We start from the raw sequence: 24,330 nt of genomic DNA on the forward strand, positions 1-24,330 counted from the left end.
TTTTATAGATGAGCTTATAAATGAGGAACCTCATTACTGTAATCTAATATTCACCAACCCAGAATTTGAGTTCAGTGTTTACTCTGGCTATTAAAAGGTTGAATAAGCAAATTAGAAATTCAGCGGGATTTCAGAAGGTATATTTAACCTACTAGAAGGTCCTATGTTTTAAGACACACTGAAAAACAGATGCTAACTGCTTCCGACGGGATGTGTTTGGGAAGATCCTGCCTGACACTATACCACATTAAAACACTTGAAGATTCAAACTTTTACTAGTTAAGGTTGAGTGTCCTCTCACTATTATCCCCAATGACTGGTCCAAGTTAGTAAGGTATTATTCTACTTCTACGGGTGGTACAGTATGGTGGATGTCAGCTGCGGCTCCCAAGATCTATTTCCCTCCTCCCCTGACAAAGTGTCCAGAACTCTACACACCCCCAGCCTCCCCACAGCCTGGTGCAGAAGCCAGCCTGAGGATGAACTGACCCAGGGAGGAAGGAGTGGAGAGATTTAAAAAAAAAAAAAAAAAACCTGGATGGTTTAGGATACTGCTGAGCTGCTGGTTCACACCCACCCTGCAGTCCACCCTATCCCTGCACGTGGCAGGTACATGAGCTGATTAATCAATTCATTGTGCCGTGGGAGCCCCTAAGTTAGGTTTTCTGGTATTCAGAATTAGGATTTTTGGTAGTCAGCCTGAAAGAATCTAAACTGATAAATGGGAAACAAGAGCTTCTATGGCCTGAATGTTTTGTGTCCCTCCCAGATTCATATGTTGGAATCCTAATCCTCAAAGTGATAGTATTAGGGGTGGAGCCTTTGGGAGGTGATCAGGTCTTGAGGATGAAGCCCTCATGAACAGGGTTAGTGCCCTTATTCAGGAGGCCTGAGAGAGCTCTGGTCCCTTCCATGACGTAAGGACACAAGAAGTTGTCAGTCTGCAACGTGAAAGCGGCCCTCACCAGAACCTGACCATACTGGCACCCTCATCTCAGACTTCCAGCCTCCAGAACTGTGAGAAATATGATTTGTTGGTGGTTATAAGCCTCCCCATCTATGGCATTCTGTTATAACAGCCCAAACATACTACGATGTGTGTGAATCCACAGTCTCTTCCTGGCACTTACTCAGATTTTGCTTTATGCTGTTTTTTTTGTTTTTTTTTAAACTGTTTCAAATGTTTTGTGTTGTTTTTCCTGAGAAAATGTAACGGGCTTTCAAGAAACACTTTCATGAATTAATGAGTGGCCTTGGGCAAATCCCTTGACTTCCCTGGGTCCTTTCAAGTCTGAAAAGGACTGGGATCTCCGTTGCTCCTACCATCCCTCACAGCCCGCACGTCGACGTAGCTGACCTCACAATGCACTCAAACATACACAAAAGCCTCTTTTGGTCTAAAGTAGAAATGTCCTTATAATCCAAGTGACCTGCAACTCTTGACTTTGTGAGACTGTTCCCATTCGCTCCGCAGATCCACCCTCCATCCTCCTTCACGCAGCTCTGCCCCACAGAGGCTCTGCCCTCCGTGGACAGCATCCACCCAGTTCCCTTGTCTTCTGGCTCTGACTGAGGCTGCCTAATGGGAGGCACTGGCATCAGGAGATGGGAGATCTGAGGGGTTCAATGAGGATATTTATTCTCTTGGCTCCTTCCTGGCCATGCTGCTGTAGGTTGATTGCATTCCTCTACCAGGGACACCTCTCCAGCTCCTGTTTCCCATCCTGACATCCTGACAGCCAGTCCCTCCCTCCTCCTTCCGGGCACAGTAACAGCTCCCTGACACTGCTGGCCCTGGGTGCTTCAGCATCCCTTGTTGGCTTCTCTTAACTCTGCCTGCATCCTTGTAAATACTCCCTTCAGTAGATGCTCTTCAATTACCCCATTTGCACGAGCCACGTGTTTCCGATTGGAACCCCGAGACACAATGGCTTTAAAATTAAATCAGAATCAGGCACAATAAAAAAAGAAACCGAAGCAATCAATTCTGAGCCTCACATAGGAGGAATGGAAAGTGTGGCACATGCCAAGAAAACAAAACCACACACACCAAAATAATCAAATCAGACACCACCACCCCCCTTCCCCACTGTCGCCAAGAATGTGTGGAGGATGGAGCCATCTCCTGCCGGATCAGGGTTTACACCTGAAATAAAAGCTTAAAATTCTATTTATGCACAAACTACTGACCCTTGAAACAGCTTGTGGGGGGCCCAGCAGAGGAATCATAGCTGTATGCCCATTTCATGGAGGGACAAACTGAGAATGGAAGGGATTGTGAGGCCAGAGCTGATAAAAACGCGAGGAATGCCCCAGGGCCGGCTAAGGCTCCTGAGGCCAGCAATCCGCCTCTGGCAGGCTCTGTGCAGCTTCCCACAGTGGCCTTCTACACCACCACTCTCCAGAGATGCATCCCAGACATTTTTAAGTCCTTCTAAACACTTCTAGAACTACCATCCACGGACACCCATTGGATCCTCAACTATTTACAACTCTGTGAAATCAAGAGACACCCTCCGCCCCATTCCAGAAGCTGCCAAAAACCATTATGTGAATCCACAATCCCTGACTATTTCCCAGGGAAAATTTTCTAGAAATTAATGGATGTCCAGGCCCAGAGCAGCCCTCCTCCGCTTCCTGGGGCATTCTCCACACCATGTGGGTCCAAGAAATGGTCTTACGAGTGCTTTGCTGTAAAATGTTCCAACACCAAGAACTCCCGAGAAGCTACCTGTTTGAGGATGAAGAGGCTGAATCTTTCAGGGTCGTCCTGCTTCTGCGTCTTCTTCCTTCAGCATTCTCCACAGCCAGGGCCTGCAGGAGTGACCCAAAGAGCACAGTCAGGACATCTGGCTTCAGCATGGGAACAGTGAGTATCGATCAGGGAGAGGCCGGGGGAGTGACCTGGGATGGAGCCCTGAAGAACCCAGCAGCTGATGGGCCCACCCAGGAGGAGGACCCAGCAAAGGCTGCTGAGGAAGGTCCCGGGGGAGAAGAGGACTTAGGAGACCAAGACGTCCAACTTCATTCTGGTTATTCAGGCTCTAAACCCAAGTCCTCATGGCTTTCCTCTTTCCCTCACACCCCACGTCTAATCCATCAGCAAAGGACTCCAGTTTCAACGTAAAGTAATATCCAGACCCTCACCATTTCTCAACACCTCCACTGGTACCACTTTGGTCCAAGCGAGCAGCATCTCTCATTAGGTTATTGTGATAACCCCCTAATTAGTTGTCCCACTCCTCCCCTCACCTTTCTATAACCATGTCTTGGGGGTTGAACTGTGTCTCCCCAAGATTCCTATGTTGAAATCCTGACCCTGATCTCAGAATGTGGCATATTAGGAGACAGGGTCATTGAAGATGTCATATGAGGAAACAGGGTCATTGATGATATAAATAGTTAAGATGAGATCCTGCTGAAGTAGGATGGGGGTTCCTAATCCAAAACGACTCTGGTGTCCTTATAAAAAGGGGACGTTTGGAAGATTGGAGGTTTTCTGCCAGAAGCCAAGAAGCTACCCAGAGTTGAAGAGGGGCCCAAAACAGACCCTTCCCTGGACTCTCCAGAGGAGCATGGCCCTGCCAACACCTTGATCTTGGACTTGCAGCCTCCAGAGCTGTGAGACAATAAATTTGTGGTTTAAGCCACCCTGTGTGTGGTACTTGGTTATAGCAGCCCAAGCTAACAAATACAGCATGCTCCCCAGAGCAGCCTAAGCGATCATTTAAAAATCACTCTTCTGCTCAGAACGCTCCTATAGTATTTCATCAGTATCAAAGTAAAAGCTAAAGTCCTCGAAATGGCAACGGTCCACATGACTTGGCTGGGCCTCTTCCCTGATGGACTGAGACACCTGACCTCTTCTCCTCCTACTCTGCCCCTCCTCCATTTCCTCCAGCCACAATGGCTTCCTCAAACATCCAGGCAGGCTCCTGCCTCAGCCTTCCACATTTGCTCTTCCCCATCCCTGGAGCACTCTTCCCCCAGGCATCTGTCACTTCCTACAGGTTTCTGCTCTCATGTCCTTTGCAGTGAGGCCCGCCTCCAACCCCGGCCCCCTTCCTAGTCTCCTTCCCTGTTGTATTTCTCTTTGCAACTCTTATCACCACCTGACATGTATTATTTTTTTCATCCCCCTTTCCCCATTTCTCTTAGACTGTAAATTCCCTGAGAGCAGGGACATCGTATTATGGTGTGCCCAGACCCTGGCACATAGTAGGTGCTCAAGAAATAGCTGTTGAAAGACTTTGTATGATGGAATCAAGAAGCCAAGAGAAAAGAGAGTTGCAAGAAGGAGGAAGCTGTCCAGTGTCAAAAGCAGCAAAGAGCCCAGACAGATAAGGACTGAAGCGTCCGTTGTGTGTGGCAACATGGAAGCCACGGGTGACCTTAGAGAGGGCAGCCCCTGCAGAAGGCGGGAGGCCTCTGCAGCAAACCCACCGGGTCCCTGCTCTGGACCAGGCATAAGCCCCCACCAGTGGAGGCCAGCCTGCGTGGGCTGTGTTAGCGAGGGCAGATTATTTCCACACATCCATCTGTGAGGGGAGGAGAAAAGAGAAGGTAACGCTGAGGGGTGTGAAGGGCTGAGGAAGTTGCTGCTGCAGGACTGAGGTGTGAGGTCCAGGGGCTGCAGGAAGCATGGGGATCCCTGTCCAGGGAGAGGGTTCTCTCTGGTCAGGAGGAAGGATGTCTCTTTCTCTGAGTGCAAGGAAACCAGGTGGGAATGAGCCCAGATGCAGGTCAGCACACAGGAGGGCAGGCAGGAACCTGAGTGGGCTCGCCGTGGAGTAATATTTTCAGCGAACAGAGAAGCCAGGTTGTCTCCTGAGTGGTGAAGGGCAGATAGGAGAGGAGGCTGGGGTGCACGTCCCACTGTGGGTATCAAGTGCGGGCGTGGCCCTAAAACCCAGCACCTCCTGACGTTTGTGCCCTAGGTGGCTCACTCTCTCATCCTAGTCCACACCCTGACTGGAGACAGCCAGCTGCTGGCCAGTATCCCGGAGGGCCCTGCTCTAGCCAGAGGCCATGGTTTCGTAGAGGCACAATCTGCATGGATGTGGGGTTTTCTGTGACAGCCCTCAGTAGCCAGGGTTTAGGAGGAGAAGTTCCTAAAGCTGAATTCAAAGGCCCCAAGCAGTTCCATCTCTTTCTGTGAAGGCTTCATCATTCTCCCGGGCTCCCAGACCCAGAACCTCATACTCCATTCCCCTGATTCCTCCCAGTCACAAAACCACGCCTCTTCCCGCATGAGAAGATTCATTATTCCTTGAGCACCTACTAAGTGCTGGGTGTGTTACAAGCTAAAATCCTCAAACAAGAGTCCTGTGAAGTGTTTTTAGCCTCTATCTACAGACGACAAAACAGGTTGAAAGAGATGAAGTAATTTGCTCAAGGTCACACAGGTAGCAAGTGGCAGAGCTAAGATTTGAAACCGTCCACTTCCCTCTCGTCTTGTCTACATACACTACCACCACCCTCGTCCAAGTCCTCAACATTTCATTCCTAACTCTTGACATGATAAATGTCTCCTAAGTTACCTCCCAGCACTGCCCATTTACAGTTCACAAATCAAGATGGATCTTCTTACAGCATTGCATTTACTAATCCCGGCCCCATGCTTTGGCTTTGGAGGCTCCTCAATACAGGAACATTCCAAGCTCCACAGCCATCCCTTGGGATCCTTCATAAACGGTGCACATCTCCTTCTTCAATCTTGTTTCCCATGCATACCTCTGCTCACCCTATCTGTAATCCCCTGCCCAATCCATGCACCCCGTCAAGTTCCCAACACCCAGCACATTCCTCCCCTGCAGCTCTGCCCTCTGGCCACCCAGCTCCAGCCCTCTCCTGCAGTCTGCTGGGTGGCACCAACCCAGCTTACCAAGCTCTCCTGGCTCTTCTGAGCTCACTGCATCTAGCTTCTCTGGGCAAGAGTTCCCTGTGCCCATGTGGACTGCCAGCTTCTTGAGGGCAATGAATTGTGTACTGAAAATGCTTGCAACTGCCCGCTGCTCAACACAGTGTCTCAGTTATTTGACCCACAGAACAATTCTGATGCTCAGGTGATATGATTCCAGAAGTTTTTCAGAAAATGCAGGAGAATCAAGATGGCCAAGTGAAGGGACGCAGGGCCTTCTTGAAGCTGGGAGGCATACCTATTCTGCCTGTGCAGGAGGCACCAGAGTCCAGCACCTCCTAACATCCACTCTAACGGGGAGGAGGACGGCTGGATTTGGCTCCTCCCTCCTCTTCCTGCACCTGCATATTCAAGGTCTTGGTGTCCTTCCTTTGCCACCCTTTCACATGCTTTTGTAGACATAGATAGATATACTCTCTTCTTCCTTCTTCAAGGGAGAGCTTGAAATGTGAGAAATCCAGCTGTGTGGAGAAGCTCATGGTGACTGGCAGAACAGTCAGGGCTGGGCGCCCAGAAGCAGGAAAAAGAATATTCTATTTCTGGGAAATGAGGAGCTGGACTGATCCACTTTGATCACCGGCTACGGACTACCATCTAACAATTCTGGGATTCCCAGAGCCACAAGAGGAAGATGCCTGGGAAAGGTGAAAATCAGCAAAGCACTCAAGGGCCATCTGATCACCCCAGGCAGACAGATAGGCAGATCTGGGTAACAAGCAGCTGAGAGAAAACCACAGGTTTCAAGGGGATGCTGTCACCAAGATGCCCCATAAGAAATCAGGATCTGGCCGGGCGCGGTGGCTCACGCTTGTAATCCCAGCACTTTGGGAGGCCGAGGCGGGCGGATCATGAGGTCAGGAGATCGAGACCACAGTGAAACCCCGTCTCTACTAAAAATACAAAAAAATTAGCCGGGCATGGTGGCGGGCGCCTGTAGTCCCAGCTACTCGGAGAGGCTGAGGCAGGAGAATGGCGTGAACCCGGGAGGCGGAGCTTGCAGTGAGCCGAGATCGCGCCACTGCACTCCAGCCTGGGTGACAGGGCGAGACTCCATCTCAAAAAAAAAAAAAAAAAAAAAAAAAAGAAATCAGGATCTGCCCAAACCAGGGGCAACCAAAGGGGCAGTGTACTCCTTAGGACTTAGCTGAAGTCACAGGAGCGCTGGAGTTAGGCCTGGGATCAAATCCTGACCTCGTCAGCCAGGTCAGCCTTCACCTCCTGGAGGCTGGCTCTGCATGAGTGACTGTGAGGCCTAAATAAAATAAGTGTATAGAAGTATAATATCTAGCACAGGCCTGGCCTTACATAAGGGGCACACTCAGTGTTGCTCCCCTCCCCCTTTCCAGCCTTCAGACCTCACAGCTCTCTCCACTCTTACTAACAGAAACAAGCACAGAGGCCACAGAGCATTTCCCAGCAAGAAGGTTTGCAAAGAAGGATGGCAGAAGTCCACAAAGGAACAAACAGGCCACCCCACTGCTGGTAAGAGAGAAGCGCCGGACCTCGGTGAATGCCCGGGTTTCAAAACACACAAAGCTCCGAGCCTCTGATGGTACCTAAACAGGAAGTTTGTGACAAACTTAGAAAACACGCATGCACAATGGCAAGAGGCTGCATGCCACTGAGAAAAGATGAAATCCGGCTCTGCTGGGGGCTGTAGGGAGGCACCCTTACCCTGGGCTTCTCCTCACCCCAAGCATGGGAGGGATTTGGGCCAAAATGTGTGGAGCTGCTCTGGTTTCCAAAGCCAGGCTCTGCTCACCCCCTCCTGCTCTCTCTCCCACCCCTACCCACTCAGGCATCTAGGACATCAAGCACTCCCAACAGCTGGCAGGGGCCTGGTGACTGAGGTGTGTAGCGGGGGACCATTTTTCAGCTGGGAGATCTTAGCACAGAAAGGGGAAGTGACACGCAGAGGTCCCGCAGAGCTCCCGTCCCCGATCTGATCTCCATCTGGCTGCCCAGCCAGCGTCTGTATCATCGGGCCCTTTAGCATTCCACAGTGGGGTCCTCAGCTGCCGTCTCCTTCCACTTTGACATCCTGCCTGGCCCTAACATTTTTACTTGCATTGTTCACACCAGTATGGGACTCGATAACTTCAGTTCATTTATCTGAAAGTGCAGGCAAATGTGGACACAATCTGTGTCTCATCTCAAGTAGAGGACAAACTTGGGAGATTGTTCACAATCTCCCAAGCGCCTGTGGAATGGGCCCTGCATCCAGGCAGTATATTTGGTGGCTGTGCTCCAGTAAATACTCGGTAGATTAATAAACAACATCAGTACCTTCCTATTGCACCTCCCCAACCAGGTTATGTCCCACTTGTCTCTGAGTCACCCTCAGCAAGGACGGGTCCCTCTACCCCTCCTGAGTGGAGGGCCCAGCTGTAAACTCAGTCTCCTGATGGTTGGCTCCTCGGCGCCCCCACACTCAGCACCTCCCGCAGTGGTTTCCTCGCCCCCCCAAGTTAGGTTCCTTTTTTAAAAAAATGACTCATTTAGGAAGAGACAAAACCAAGAGCTTCAATGGTAAAGATAAAACGGCAAGCACCAAGACTCTAAACACCTCCCACTCCATGTAGAATTTAGATCCGATAAAGCTTCCCCAAACTGGACCTCCTAATTTGGAACTTACGGTATATACAATTCTTCTAGCAAAGACACTTCCAGTAATGTCTCAATCTTCTTTACAAATAGAGATGGCCCCAGGACTCCAGGCAGTAGTTTTTACAAAATGAGGGAATGAGAAATTAAAGATTAAAGTCCACGCTTTGGACTTCTGGGTCAAAAAAGTAATTATTTGATGTTTTACTACATTTATGATTCTAATTTATTGATTGCAGGACATAGGCATTATATCACAGGCCTAATGAGAATTATGGGGAGTTTTTTAATTAAAAAATGACTTCTTGGTATGTAAGAAGTTTATGACATTTGTGCACAGTATCTGAAAGGAATGAAATTATATGATACAATACAGAGAATTGTAACATTTTAGGGCTAAAATGAGCAATTAAGATGACCCGAATCCAGGGGTTCCCAATGTTAGCTGCATTTCTGAAAAATTCCCAGGCTCCCCAAGATTCTGACACATTCAGTCTGGAGTGGGGCTCTGACATCAACTGTTTCCTTTTGTAAGTTTCCCAGTGATTTTAATGTGCCTACAGGGCTGAGCACTGCTTATCTGCAGATAAGAAGGCTGGGATCTAAAAAAAACTGAGGAGGCCGGGCTCACATCTATAATCCTAGCACTTTGGGAGGCCAAGGCGGGTGGATCACTTGAGGTCAAGAGTTCCAGACCAGCCTGGCCAACATGGTGAAACCCCGTCTCTACTAAAAATACAAAAGTTAGCCAGCATGGTGGCAGGTGCCACCCAGCGACTCAGGAAGCTGAGGCAGGGGAATCGCTTGAACCTGGGAGAGCAGAGGTTGCAATGAGCCAAGATCAAGCCACTGCACTCCAACCTGGGCAACAGAGCGAGATTCCGACTCAAAAAATATAAACAAACAAACAAACAGAGGAGTCCAAAACTGCACAGTCAGTCAGACCCCAAACCAGAACTGAATCTAAAATCTGCATCCCCACCCAGTCCGGTTCTACACGTTTGCTCAGGTTTTTGGTATTCACAGATTTGCTAAAACTTTTTTTTTAAACAAACAAAAGAGGGGACTAACTAGGGCTGCCAACTTTTGTTTTGTCAAGCAAAGGTATTTTACAAATATCTACCAGTTATCATACTATCACCACTTCCTGATGTGTCTCTTGTCCATTTGCATACCTGCTGCCCCCTCTGGCCCAGTCTCCACCCAGGAGGTAAAATTTCACAATATCTGGCCCCGCCCACTGTTGCATTCACCTTCACTCACCCTGCTCCTTATGACAAATCCAATCAAAACCCAGGCCTAAAAACTTCTCCATCTCTTCCTTCTCTAACTCCAGTTTCTGAAAGTCTCTTCTGTAACCACAAACTACTTCCCAGTCCCTCTAAACCTACCCTTCACCTTCCTCCTGACCTCCACATGAAAACATCTGTACAAGCCATACTAACAGTTTTGCTATGCCACACACATTATCCCTTCTAAATGTCTCCCTTATCAATGATATACCAGCAACTATTCAAAGAGGCTGCCTCTGAGGAGCAGAATTAGGGGGTAAAGGATGGATGCAGGGGAAGGGGGGGGGGTCTCTTTATACCCTACCATTCGAATTTGGGAAAGCATATATTCTTTTCAATGGACACAAATCACACATACACACAGCAGGTTACAAAATGCATCTTTGATTTGCTTCTGTACTTATAAAAACACAGAAAATTGTCTGGGAAGTATACACACCCAGGTTCTAAATGTAAACGATATCTGAGCGGTGGGATTATGGGTGACATTACTTTCACTTCCCTTTCCTCTTTGTTATCTTTATTATGTTTTATTTACACAATAAAGAAAAAATAATAGTTCAAAACCTGAACCAGAGCTGGGCATGGTGACACATGCCTATAGTCTCAGCTACTTGGGAGGCTAAGGCAAGGGAATCACTTGAGTGCAAGTCCAGCCTGGGCAACATAGCAAGATCCCATCTCTTTAAACAAAAACCATGAACCAAGGCATTATCTGATGTCTGAAACCTGCACAGTTTAAAAAGCAAAGGCACCAGAGCAGGTCACAGACCGGCATAGAGAATTATCTCTTTTCTGTAAAATGAAGGGTCTTCCCCAGCCAGGCCCTCCTGGCTTCTGTGTGCGGCCTGGGTCCTGAGTCTACCACTGCCATTGACCCCAAGTCACCCCTTGGCCCTGCCAGCCCCCAAGAACAGATGCAGAAGAGATGCCCTTGCATAGGTATAAAGCCCCTTCCAGAGCCTCTCTGGCCTCCTGAGGTCACCCCCCACCAGCTCTCCCTGGCCCCTGAGGAGGACCCACTATCCTCTCCTGAGTGTCTCCTCTGAGCCCTGGTTATCTCTGTTTTCCTCTATGTTTTTCCCAGGCTATGCTCCCCAAGCCTTTCTGAGCCTCTGCAAAGGGGAGCAGCCACATACAATCCAAGTAACCCTCAGGCCCACAACCTGTAAATCAGGATCCCAGAAACTCTTTAGATGGAGTGCAAACGGTGGGATTCTCCACAGTCCCCACGGCTCCCTGATGTTTTACAAGGCAGAGAAGAGGGCTGGCAGAGTGCTCTAGGCAGCAAGAACAGAACTGAGAGTTCAAAGGCCTGGAGGTCAGAGGGTAGGTGATGTGTTCAGGGAAGTAAAAGGCATTCAGGATAACTGGAGGGTCTCTGAGCACGTCCAAGGCCTAGCAGAGAGAAAACTCCAAGGAAACTTACCAAAATTCACAAGGGCCAGCAAAGAAGGGCCTAAACAAAGAACTCTCAATCTTTCACCTGCTGTGTCTCCTTCCAAATGCTTCCTCACTTGATCTACCCTTCCAGTGTCTAGGAGGATCTAGGCCAACAGGAGTGGGTGGCAAAATAGGAATAGAGAAAAAAGAAATGAGATTAAGCAGCCCCACAGGTCCTCCCAGTGCAGCGGTTCCCAAGGCCGAGAGACCTGATGCTCAACCCCCTCCTTGGCATCAGCTCCAAAGGCGAAGGACATTTGCAATGTATCCAAACTTCTGGGGCTCTCGAGGTAGCTTTTTAAAGAACGTTGAGACTTCAAGAGTGCCAAAACACAGATTGGCGTGCTCAACCAGATGCATCTGTGACCTGTGTGAGGCCTTCTGGGGAACCCTACAGAGCTGGACTAGCATTCAGCCCCTGCCCTATAAGAAGGAAGCCATTGGCAATTCTGTCTCCTTAAATCTCCCCCCGCATTGTGCTTGTATATGGCAAGCTCATCTGCTCAGGGGGAAATCTTGCCCTATAGAAGCGCTGTTCTGTTTAAGTAGCGGGTATGTGCCTGTCTTCCCAACCTCAAAATCTCAACTAAGGCGGGCGCAGTGGCTCATGCCTGTAATCTCAGCATTTTGGGAGGCCGAGGAGGGTGGATCACTTGAGGTCAGGAGTTCGAGATCAGCCTGGCCAACATGGTGAAACTCTGTCTCTACTAAAAATACAAAAATTAGCCGGGCATGGTGGCAGGTGCCTGTAATCCCATCTACTCAGGAGGCTGAGGCATGAGAATCACTTGAACCCAGAAGCCAGAGGTTGCAGTGAGCCAAGATCGAGCCACTGCACTCCAGCCTAGGTGACAGAACAAGACTCGGTCTCAAAACAAAAACAAAAACAAAAACCCCTCAACTAGACTGTAAGCTCCTGCTAGAGTCAGCTCTAGCTTCTGTTCTTCATTTGCTTTAAAGAAAACCCTCCCTGTTGGCTTTCGTTGAGCTCTTACTAACCAAGTAGAAAGCCAGTTCTCAAATCCATCAGCTCCTACACGAGGCTTCTGTCCAACAGCTATGGCTCTCACTGGGCTGCGGTGACAGTTCTCTCCAATGGAGTTCCTTCGGGACTCAGAGTGGCAATGGCTTCCCCCCACAGGACCATTCCCCTATGACCACTTAGAGTACAGTCTCTGGGTGCTGTATCCTCTCAGTCAGTTCCCTTCCCCCTAACTAACTTAAAAGTCTCTTCAACTAAACCTTTTGAGCGAAAGAAAACTCACAACCTAGGATTTGCACCTAAGAAAGCTGGATTCTCATTGGAGACTTTGGAGATGTGCACACTCGAAACAGCCAGATAACATCCCAAGGGATGGCAGAGAATCACCTGCCACCAATGCCTAGTAGAGATATGGAGAGGGCTGAGAAGGTCTTAGGGAGGAAGTGAGATCTGAGTTGGGTCTCAAAAAATGGGTTCAACGGGGTCAACTGGAGAGGAAGTAGGAAGACCATCCCAAGCAGTAGGCCAGCACACACGTGGCACTGACCACAGGGTGGGTGGGGCCCCACTATGGAGGAATGAGACCCTGAGTCAGGCAAAGGGTAAGAGTGTGTGTTTGGGAGTCAGTCAGAATTGGTCTGAGCTCAACTCTACCTCTGGCTAGCTGAGCAACCGGGTAGCTTGCTAACCTCTCTCAGCCCCACATTCTTCCTCAGTAACAGGATGAAGACAAGGATAATCAGAGTACCCATGCTATGGTTGTTGAAAAGATTTAATGAGAGGATGCACATAAAATGCCATCAATAAATATAATTTGTTATTCTCGCTACAGTCAAAATACCAGTGGCCATCCTGCTGGTGCAGCTGGGGCACTTTTTTCTTTCTAACAGCCACAGTGTTGTGAAGAAGGGAGCACTGGTGGACTGGGCACATCCTGAGTCATCTAAGAAGGGGAAGAGGCTGGGTGCGGTGGCTCACGCCTGTAATCCTAGCACTTTGGGAGGCCCAGGTGGGTGGATCACCTGAGGTGGGGAGTTCAAGACCAGCCTGACCAACATGGAGAAATCCCATCTCTACTAAAAATACAAAATTAGTCTGGGCACGGTGGCTCACGCCTGTAATCCCAGCACTTTGGGAGGCCGAGGCGGGTGGATCACAGGGTCAGGAGATCAAGACCATCCTGGCTAACACAGTGAAACCCCCTCTCTATTAAAAATACAAAAAATTAGCTGGGTGTGGTGGCGGGCGCCTATAGTCCCAGCTACTCGGGAGGCTGAGGCAGGAGAATGTAATGAACTCCAGAGGTGGAGCTTGCAGTGAGCCGAGATGGCGCCACTGCACTCCAGCCTGGGCAACAGAGTGAGACTCCACCTAAAAAAAAAAAAAAATTAGCCAGGCGTGGTGGCACATGCCTGTAATCCCAGCTACTCAGGGGGCTGAGTCAGGAGAATCACTTGAACCTGAGAGGCAGAGGTTGCGGTGAGCTGAGATTGCACCATTGCATTCCAGCCTGGGCAACAAGAGCAAAACTCTGTCTCAAAAAAAAAAAAAAGGCCGGGCGTGGGCGTGGTGGCTCACGTCTGTAATCCCAGCACTTTGGGAGGCCAAGGTGGGCAGACCATGAGGTCAGGAGATTGAGACCATCCTGGCTGACATGGTGAAACCCTGTCTCTACTAAAAATACAAAGATTAGCTGGGCGTGGTGGCACGTGCCTGTAATCCCAGCTACTCAGGAGGCTGAGGCAGGAGAATTGCTTGAACCAGGGAGTCGGAGGTTGCAGTGAGCCGAGATGGCGCCACAGCCCTCCAGCCTGGCAACAGAGTGAGACTCTGTCTTTAAAAAAAAAAGAGGAAGAAGAAGAAGAAGAAGAAGAAAGAAGAAAAAAAAGAAGAAAGAAGAAGAAGAAGAAGAAGAAGAAGAAAGAAGACGACGACGAAGAAGAAGAAGAAGAAGAAGAAGAAGAAGAAGAAGAAGAAGAAGAAGAAGGAGGAGGAGGAGGAGGAGGAGAAGAAGAAGAAAAGAAGAAGAAAAGAAGAAGAAGAAGAAGAAGAAGAAGAAAGAAGACAACGAAGAAGAAGAAGAAGAAGAAGAAGAAGAAGAAGAAGAAGAAGAAGAAGGAGGAGGAGGAGGAGGAGGAGAAGAAGAAAAGAAGAAGAAAAGAAGAAGAAGAAGAAGAAGAAGAAGAAGAAGAAGAAGAAGAAAGAAGAAGAGAAGAAGAAGAAAAGAAGAAAAGGAAGAAGAAGAGAGAAGAAAGAGAAGAAGGAAGAAGAAAGAAAAGAGAGAGAAGAAGAAGAAGAAGAAGAAAGAAGAAGAAGAAAGAAGAAGAAGAAGAAGAGGAAGAAGGAGAAGAAGAAAGAAGAAAGAAAGAAGAAGAAGAAGAAGAAGAAAGAAAAGAAGAAAGAAGAAGAAGAAAGAAGAAGAAGAAAGAGAAGAAGAAAAGAAGAAGGAGAAGGAGAAGGAGAAGGAAGAAGAAAGAAAGAAGAAGAAGAAGAAGAAGAAGAAGAAGAAGAAGAAGAAGAAGAAGAAGAAAAGAAGAAGAAGAAGAAGAAGAAGAAGAAGAAGAAGAAGAAGAAGAAAGAAGAAGAAAAGAAGAAGAAGAAGAAGAAGAAAGAAGAAAAGAAGAAAGAAGAAGAAGAAGAAGAAGAACAACAACAACAACAACAACAACAACAAGAACAAGAAGAAGAAGAAGAAGAAGAAGAAGAACTTGCTAAGCCTTAGAATGCCCAGGCAGCCAGAGGCGGGTGTGCGCAGCTTGCCCCTACACACTCTGTTCTCTGCCCTTCCTGGACCACTGGCTACATCAGCTGGGCTCTCTGGGCTTCCAGCTGGATTTAGTTAAAGTGAGAGCATTTATTCCCCCTTCCTCCTCTTCACCACAGTTTGGCAATGGCTGTGTCTTGTTACCATCACAGCTGTTGTCGAGGCCCTTTCTACCCATCCCTGGGGCTCCTTCCTTCTGGCCGAGGGGAGGTAACAGCTTCCCACTGTTGTCAGCTCCGGGGAGCCTCACCAGCCTTGGATGGTTTCCCTCACCATGCCCACACATCTGTAAATAGTCCTCTCCAGTTAAACCCTCTGTGTGCACCAGTCATTTCCTGCCAGAGCTCTGACTGACAGAGCAAGACCTACATCTACCTACCAGATAGATGGGGCTGAGAGGACAGCCTGGTCCTACCCTCACCCCCTGCCATCTCCTCAGAGGTAGAAATGTGAATGGCAGTGTTTAAGACATAAGCACCTGGCTAGGTGTGGTGGCTCACACCTGCAATCCCAGCACTTTGGGAGGCTGACATGGGCGGATTGCCTGAGTTAAGGCATTCAAGGCCACTCTGGGCAACATGGTAAAACCCTGTCTCTACTAAAAAAATACAAAAAATTAGCCGGGTGTGGTGGCGTGCACCTGTGGTCCCAGCTATTCAGGAGGCTGAAGCATGAGAATTGCTTGAACCTGGGAGATGGAGGTTGTAGTGAGCCAAGATTGCACCACTCCAGCCTGGGCAACAGAGCAAGATTCTGTCAAAAAAAAAAAAAGATATAAGCACCAATGTGTTTTGCCCAAAACCAATTATATGGGAACTTAACACCCCTGGAAGCTGGAAGAAACCTAGGAAGCTCAGGGGAAAGCGACTGTCCCAGCCCAGGCAGGGCCTTCTGTGTTCTTCCAAGTCCATCACACAATGGGGCGCCAACAAAGTCACAGGCTCTAGATGGGTGCCTGGCATATGGTAGGCACTTCATAAACACCTGTTCATGAAGATGCCTTCTGGCTGAAGATGCAAGCCCGAAATCCAAGCAATCCTGCAGAACTGGATACTCCATGAAAGCCACCGCTCTGTGGGGCAGCTCCGGAGCCCCCCTTTGCTCATCATCCCATGCACATGAAGCTCAGAGGAGCCTCTTCTTTATCCACACAAATGCTAGTTCCTCCTCTCTTAGCAAGAAATGCCTGAGGCTGACAGCTGCCTCGCCACCTCTCTTGCTGATTTCGCTGCTCCTCATGCCCTCACAGGGCCAAACACAGCCTTGGTTTTGTGCAGTCCAAAAGCATTTATTAAGTGCCTACTGTGTCCAAGCACCATGCCAGTCACTAAAGTTCCAAAGGCGATTAAGACAAAAGTCTCAGGGTCCAGGGACCATGAAGAACATGAAGGAGGAAGGCTACACACTGACTGACTAAAGAGGATTCTCAAAGATGGGTGAAGAAGCCTGAACTAAACTGGTCTTGAAGACTGCGGCTGTGATTACTACAGGGGGCTGTGATCACTATGGGGGGCTGTGATCACGATCACTATGGGGAAGGAGGGAGAAGGTGCAGGAGGTGTAAAGAGGGAAGTGGGAGCCTGGAGAACCACTGGGCAAGGGCATGCAGAAGTGAACTTCACAGGGGCCGGAGCAGATAAGAACCAGGCAAAGGGCTTGTCTCAGATGGGGCCCCCTTGATTCAAAAACCAAGCACATTAAACAGAGAAGAAATGAAACCTGATTAGAAGCTGTCTCCTCCTAGCAGCCTCAAAAGTCACAACGTCCCCCCTTTGGGAAATGTGAAGGCGGTGTGGCTGGGTCTGGGGGAAACTGCTTGTCCTGAAGGGGATGTTTCTCGGCCTACCGCTCACCACCAAGCTCCCTAAGTGTTGGGGTCAGCCCAATCAGTGTGAAGGGGGCCTGGCCACCCCCAGTTCCAGGGCACTGAGCACTCCCACCCCAAACAAAATAAAAACCTTTCACACATGCTTGCTCTTACTTGGAATTCTAAAATTAAACGTTCATTCCTCTCACCTAAAAGGTTTCTCCTTTTATAAGCTAATATGCAAATGCCTTGGAGAGGCTAAGGCTTAGCAGCCACATACCCGCTCAGCATGAATGCTTCCAGAGGATCGTTCCTGGAAAACAGGCTTTGCTTGAGGGATGTCTGAGAGATGATCTGTGGCTGGGGTAGGGGAGAGACAGGAGTAAGAGGGAGATGCACATGGAAGGCAGAAGGCCGCTCCTGTGCTGAATCAACACCCAGAAGGGCAGAAGGGAGAGGGTTAAATGTTGAAACCTTCATGACTTTTCGTCTAGCTAATTTTTTTTTTTGAGACGGAGTCTCGCTCTGTCGCCAGGCTGGAGTACAGTGGCGTGATCTCAGCTCACTGCAACCTCTGCCTCTCAGGTTCAAGCGATTCTCCTTCCTCAGCCTCCCGAGTAGCTGGGACTACAGGCATGCGCCACCATGCCCAGCTAATTTTTGTATTTTTAGTAGAGACGGGGTTTCACCATGTTGGCCTGGATGGTCTCAATCTCTTGACCTCATGATCAGCCCACCTCAGCCTCCCAAAGTGCTGGGATTACAGGTGTGAGCCACTGCACCTGGCCTCCTCTAGCTAACTTTTAAAAAATAAAAACAATTTTTTTTTTTTGAGACGGAGTTTTGCTCTTGTCAGCCAGGCTGGAGTGCAGTGGTGCGATCTGAGCTTACTGCAACATCTGCCTCCCAGGTTCAAGCGATTCTCCTTCCTCAGCCTCTCAAGTAGCTGGAATTACAGGTGTGAGCCACCATGACCGGCTAATTTTTGTATTTTTAGTAGAGACGGAGATTCACCACATCAGTCAGGCTGATCTCAAACTCCTGACCTTAGGTGATCCACCTGTCTCGGCCTCCCAAAGTGCTGGAATTACAGGCGTGAGCCACTGTGCCAGGCCTAAAAATAAAAATTTAATTAGCATACCAAAAACTTCACTCTTTTTTAAAGTGTACAATTCACTGATTTTTAGCATAGTCACAAGGTGATACAACTATTACTATGACTACTTTATTTCAGGACATTCTCGTCATCCCAAAGAAACCCCATACCCATTCGCAGTCACTCTCTTTCCCTCTCTTCTCCTGACAGCTGCTTTCTATCTCTATGGATTTGCCCATTCCGGACATTTCCTATAAATGGGATTGTACACCATATGGCCTTTTGTGACTGGCTTCTTTCACTCAGCATAATGTCTTCAAGGTTCATCCATGTTGTAGCATGTATCAGTACTCCAACCATTTTTATGGATGAATAATATTCCATTGTATGGATATACCACATTTCATTTATCCACGAAAATACTTTGTAAAGGACAGAACAAATGATGCTGTCAGCATCTGTGGAGCTGCTTGGGCAGTATGAACATTTATAAATCATCCTTCTCTGCCCCTTCTACCAGGAATCATGGGCACCGTCCAAACCCTCCCTACCCAGTTGTATGGATTTTCCAAACACACAGTGGCTCAGGATAGCAGCCCTGAATCTCACAGGCCATGACAGAAATAACTCAAATTCCTTCCAAGGGACTGTTCAGTGCCTCTCAGATTGTGTTATATACATCTCCATGGTTGGTCCTGGTAACCTAAGATGGAAGTGGCAAGGGCAGCACCGGCTTTAGGGACATGCAGCCTGTACAGTCTCACAGGACCCCACACTTGCTGAATGTGCTCTTGTCACCATCTTGAAAGTCTTAATGATTTTTAATCAAGAGGCCTCACATTTTCATTTGCACTGAGCCCAGTAAATTATGTAGCTAGTTCTGGGTAAGAGGCAAGGGATTGGGAAGGGGGAAGGATTTGCTAGTGGGACTATTACTGCTGTGTTATAACAGCTCATTGGCCAGGTTGAGGGGCAGGTGAGGGGTTGAAGGGAGGTGGAGATAAGTGGATGAGGGGTACCAGCTTCCAAAGAAAGCCCAAGAGACCACATCTTCCTACCCTGAGGGCTGAGCACTTGGCTGGTAAGGCCTCCCCAAAACAGCCAGACTAGCTGAAAGCAAACTTGATAAGTCAAGGCGATACAGGCTCAGACTGTCAAGCAGAGGGAACTCAAACTGAAACTTGTTTGATCTTGTGATCGCTTATAGGTTGAGACCAAGAAGAAAAAAGAAAAAAAAAACCCATTTACTAAAGTAACCGGCACTGAGAAAACTTTTTAAATATTTACTTTTTTTAACTGTCACCTTTATTTTCAGCTTATCAAGAAAGTCACGGTTTCATCAAAAAGCTGATATTCAGTCCAAAGAGGGCAGAATTTCAAATGCAGAGGTCTACACGGATGTCAGTACTAGAAGGGACCTTGGGAACAACCTAGATCACTGGCCCTTGTCTGTCTGAGGCAAGGACCCCTGAAGCCCATCTGCATGGATCCCTAGGAGAGTCGATGCCTAGTCCAATTCTTATTCTATACATGAGGAAGCTGAGGCTGAGAGAGGGGAAGTAACTGTCCAAGGCCACCCACAAAAAAGGGGCAGGACCTAAACCTGGGAGCTTTCAGCTTCCCCTCCCAACCTCCCAATTTTATGAACACAATCAAAATTTATTTATTGTAGGCTGGGCCGGTGGCTCATACCTCTAATTCCAGCACTTTGGGAGGCCAAGGCAGGCAGATCGCTTGAGTCCAGGAGTTCGAGACTAGCCTGGACAACATAGTAAGACACTGTCTCTACTAAAAATTTAAAAAAAAAAATAGGCAGGCTTGGTGGCATGCACCTGTAGTCCCAAGCTGCTCAGGAGGCTGAGGTGGGAGGATCAATTGAACCCAGCAGGTAGAGTCTGCAGTAAGCCGTGATGGCACCACTGCACTCCAGCCTGGGTGACAGAGTGAGGGCTTGTCTCAAAAAAAAATTTTTTTTTTAATATATTTTGTGTGTACCGCCCCCCACAGTCTTTCCCTGGGTCCTCACCTCATCTTCTAGTACATGTCTTTTCCTTGCCAGAAAAGGGAGTCTAGGCATGGTAGGTACAAGGACCATGCAGGATGAATGGAGCTCGGGAAATGTTGCCAGCCTACCATGCCAAAGAGATGGATCCACACGGCCAATGGAAAGCAATGGAGTCTCCACCACCCCAGCCCATTGTGTCCTTTTCCTATAGAGGAGACTAACCAAATCAAACCATCCTTAACACCAAGTGCCTGGAGGCCTTTCATTTCCATTTGTGTTTACCTTTCCTTCCTCCCCTCCCTGCCACCTTTGCTCCCTTCCTTCTGTCAACAGATAGATACTGGGCACTTACTATGTGTCAGGCATGTATTATTTATTTATTTATTTATTTATTTGTTTGTTTATTTGACAGAGTTTCACTCTGTCACCCAGGCTGGAGTGCAGTGGCGCAATCACAGCTCACTGCAGCCTTGACTTTCCAGGCGTCAACAATCCTCCCACCTCAGCCTCCCAAGCAGCTGGGAACACAGGTGTGCACCACCACACTTGGATAATTTTTGTATTTTTGGTAGAGACAGAGTTTCGCCATGTTGCCCATGCTGGTCTTGAAATCCTGAGCCCAAGCAATCCACCCACTTTGGCCTCCCAAAGTGCTGGGATGACATGGGATTACAGGTGTGAGCCATCATGCCCAGCCTGTGCCAGGCATGTTCTAGGTGCTAGGGACAGAGTAGTGAACAAAACAGAACAAGTTTTGGTGTTTACGTTCCACAGGGAGGAAACAAAGAAAGAGTTAAATAAATATCTATATGCCATGCCAGGCGGTGATAAAGGCTCTAGAGAAAAGGAATACAGGAGGAGAGGGATCGAGAATGGTGAGGAGGGAGGGCGTTTTATCTACGACGGTTGGGGCAGGGGTCTCTGGAGGAAGAGTGGAGTTCAGCCATGCAGATATCTGGGGAAAGATATTCCAGGCAAAAGATCAGCAAGTGCAAAGGCCCTGAGGTGGGAATCTCGAGAACAACCAGGAGTCCAGTGTGGTAAGAGTGAGGAGGAAGGGACAGGTTAGCAATGTGAGGGGTGTGCGGGGGTGGTGAGAGCCAGGGCAGACAGGCCCTGAGGCCACAGCTAGGCCCTTGGACTTTTCTCTGGGGGAGATGGAGCATGCAGGGCTCTGAGCCAGGGAACAACTGACCTGACCGAGCCTTAACAGGACTTCCCCGACCACTGCTATTACCAGGCAGCCTGTGTGGCGCACGCCAATGAGAGGACTAGACTCAGGAGCCAGGCTGAAGCCCAGCATAGCCTCTAAGCAGTGTGTGATGCTGATAAAAACCCTTCCCTTCTCTGGGCCTCCATATTCTCCTCTGTGACATGAGAAGGTCAGGTTAGATGATATTTTATGTCTTTTCTTCAAAAGTCCTATTTTCTGACCCTAAGACTGATTGCCCAAAGAGTCTAAAAGTCTCACTCTCTGACTTGAGAGAAAGTAGGGAACAGCAGCCAAGTTCGAGAAGCCCCCAACAATTCCCCACCGCCAGCCCCACCTTGTAGCAATTTCTCACTCCCCAAAGGGCATGGCTCTCTAGGGAAAAAGGTCCAACCCAGGAAACAGCCACGTCAGCAATGTCCTCTAAAGATTACAAAGGGCAACCACTAAAGATAGCACAGCCTCTGCACGGGCTCCAGGGTGGGGTTGGGCCCACAGAGGGGCCACATCAGCAGGCACCACTACATCTCTTCTGCCCAGGCTGCCACACTCTCCTTCTGCCTCCTTCGCTTCTGTCCTGGGAGAAAGAAAGTCAGGGGTTTAAGAATGGAAACATCCATTTCCATGAGGATTCTCTTTGTATTACACATCATCAAACTGAGTCAGAAAGCAAGACTCAAATATCTTCCATCAGGCTGGATGAGCAGGGTTTGTCTCTCCCCCATCAGACCGGGAGGTCCTGGAGAACATGAACTGTTTCACCATCAGACTGAATTCATCCTGCACCTCCTCCTCCTATGCCTTCCCCCTCAGACGGGGGCTCCCTGAGGACAGAGGCTGTGTCTCCCTAACAGATTGGGAGTCCCTGATGGCAGGGGCTGTGCTGCCCCCATTGGACTACAAGTTCCTGGAGACAGGGTTTATCTGCCTCTTTCCCTCTGTCACCTCAATGCATCCCATAAGGCGTCTCAGTATTTGGTGGTTTCTTAAAACAAGGTGCTGGTCCAACCAGCGCCTAGTTTTAAGAAACCACCAAATACAGGGATTGGACCACCCACCCAGGCATAAGACCTTGTGATCCCTAGCCATTAACCTATCTGAATATGAAGCTCCATGCTGAATGAAAAGAAATTAAAAATCAGCTTCATCTAACGACTTCCTAGTAAGACTGTTTATAGGGTCGGACCAAAGGCTGTCCTCATTTTATAAATAGCTGTTTCTGGTGACTGTGGTGAGGCTGAGCTGAAATGCACCTTGAGGACCAAGAGCAGGGAGCCCACCAGCCCAGCCCTGATTGAAGCTGGGTTCTACAACCATCTTCTCAGCTTTCAGGATAAGGAGCCCATCTCAGAGAGGCAGGGCCACTCCTCCCTCAACGGAGGAGGGAAGGGTGGATGAGGAGGGAGGCGAACTGGCTCAGCACAAGCTTCAGCACCTCCTGGGAGAAGCAGAGCCCACCCCAGACTCGGGGAGAAGCACTCAAGCACAGGAGGGCTCACGGAGGCCATCAGAGGCTCCCCTGGAATCTAGCGTGCTGGCTGTTCTTGGCAAAGGGTTTCCACAGGACTGAAGAGGAGGGGCAAGAATGCTGAAACTGCCAATGGCTGAAACCAATAATAATCATCATCACAATTATAATAGCTAACACTTAATGGCACTATTCTAAGTACTTTCCCATACTCAGTTAATCCTCATTACAGTGCTAATACTATTCCCATTTTACGGACAAGGCAACTGAGGCCTGCCCAAAATAATGAACAGGTGAGGAGTGAGGAGTGAAGATTTCAACCCTTCAGTGTGGTTCCCAAGTGTGGTACCCAAATCCTTGGGTATTTCTACGGTTCCTCAGAGTCTCCAGGGTTGGACATGGAAGGCCACCCAGAGACGGGCATCCTGAGGGCACAGGAGACTCATAGCACAACAGGGTCTCACCATGTGGGGAGCACGGACACACTGAAAATGCCACCTGATGCATCAATGACCCTTTCAGAGCCTTTCAGCCTCAGGTTAAAACATTCTATCTCCTGTGTCTAGATATGCTTAAGAGAAAGAATGATCCTCTTAGCAAAATCCTTCTCAAAGACATGATTAAAAAAAAAAAAAAAGCTGCCAAGCAGAAGGCAGTAGGGTGGAACCAGTGGTCACTGACAGGTCTCACCTCTCACAATCTGAAAAGTTAGGACACAGGGTACTGACGTATTTTAAAAACAGTGTGCTGGTTGCACTTTCAACTAAAATTCTCCATGTTTTTCCTAGGCCTCCACACCTTTTCAGGTGAAGTTTTTCTGAATGTAAATCAGTGAGTCCCACTGTGCCATAAAAGAGTGTCCAAAAGGTCTGAAAACAGAAGGAAACAGTGGATTCGAGATGCTTTTTTTTTTTTTTTCATATTAACAACCAACATCCCATGTACATTTGAACGTGGGATTTGGGGCTAAAATAGGGAGCTGTCCTCTGCACTGAAGGACATTTAGTAGCATCCCTGGCCTCCACCCACTAGATGCCAGTAGGATTCTCCTTCTTCTCCATCTCCCAGAACACGGCAACTGAAATGTCTCCAGACATTGCCAAATGCCTCTTGGGGCTTGCGGCGTGGGGTGGGTTTGGGGCAAAATCACTCCCAGTTGAGAACCACTGCTTTGTGTTTAGATAAACATCTGAAAAGTTGTCTGGAGGTTGGGGCAAAAAACATATTGATAGCAAGACCCTGGCTCTCCAAAAAATAAAAAAATTAGCTGAGTGTGGTGGTGCACACCTGTAGTCCCAGCTACTAGGGAGACAGAGGTAGGAGGATTGCTTTAGCTCAGGAGGTCAAGGCTACAGTGAGCTGAGATTCTGTCCCTGTACTCCACTGCACTCCAGCCTGGGTGACCGAGTGAGACCTTGTCTTGAAAAACAAAAACAAAAACATATTGAGCATAGCTTTGAAAATGTAACTCACATACTGTTTAAATCCAAACGTATCCTATTTCTCCTGACTTCTTGGACACTGTGTATTTGAAAATCTCCACTGTCACTATCATGCCTCCATCCTATGAAACTGCCTAAATGCAAATACTTGGTGCTCTGGATACCCCCTAACACCCCCTTCCTCCTCCCGACCCTGGCTTTCCTAGTCTCATTTGTGTCCATCTCCCCACCAACCCTTCCTCACGTGTTCAACCCACCAGGAGGCACTTGCTCTCCGTATGAGTCAGACTGTTCCCC

General features: G+C 48.5%; 1 protein-coding gene across 9 annotated transcripts in view; it reads right to left on the minus strand.

The window, feature by feature from the left end:
• TRERF1 (transcriptional regulating factor 1) overlaps positions 1 to 24,330 on the minus strand; it is a 325,893-nt gene that overhangs the window by 133,677 nt on the left and 167,886 nt on the right. For all 9 annotated transcript variants that reach the window (XM_058432368.1, XM_032140707.2, XM_032140709.2 and 6 more), the window contains one exon: positions 2,732 to 2,814. The gene's annotated coding sequence lies outside the window, so the exon portion shown is untranslated. The remainder of the gene's footprint in view (positions 1 to 2,731; positions 2,815 to 24,330) is intronic.

Source organism: Hylobates moloch, unplaced genomic scaffold (genome assembly GCF_009828535.3).
Source record: "Hylobates moloch isolate HMO894 unplaced genomic scaffold, HMol_V3 SCAFFOLD_20, whole genome shotgun sequence".
In the NCBI taxonomy this organism is placed as follows: Eukaryota; Metazoa; Chordata; class Mammalia; order Primates; family Hylobatidae; genus Hylobates; species Hylobates moloch.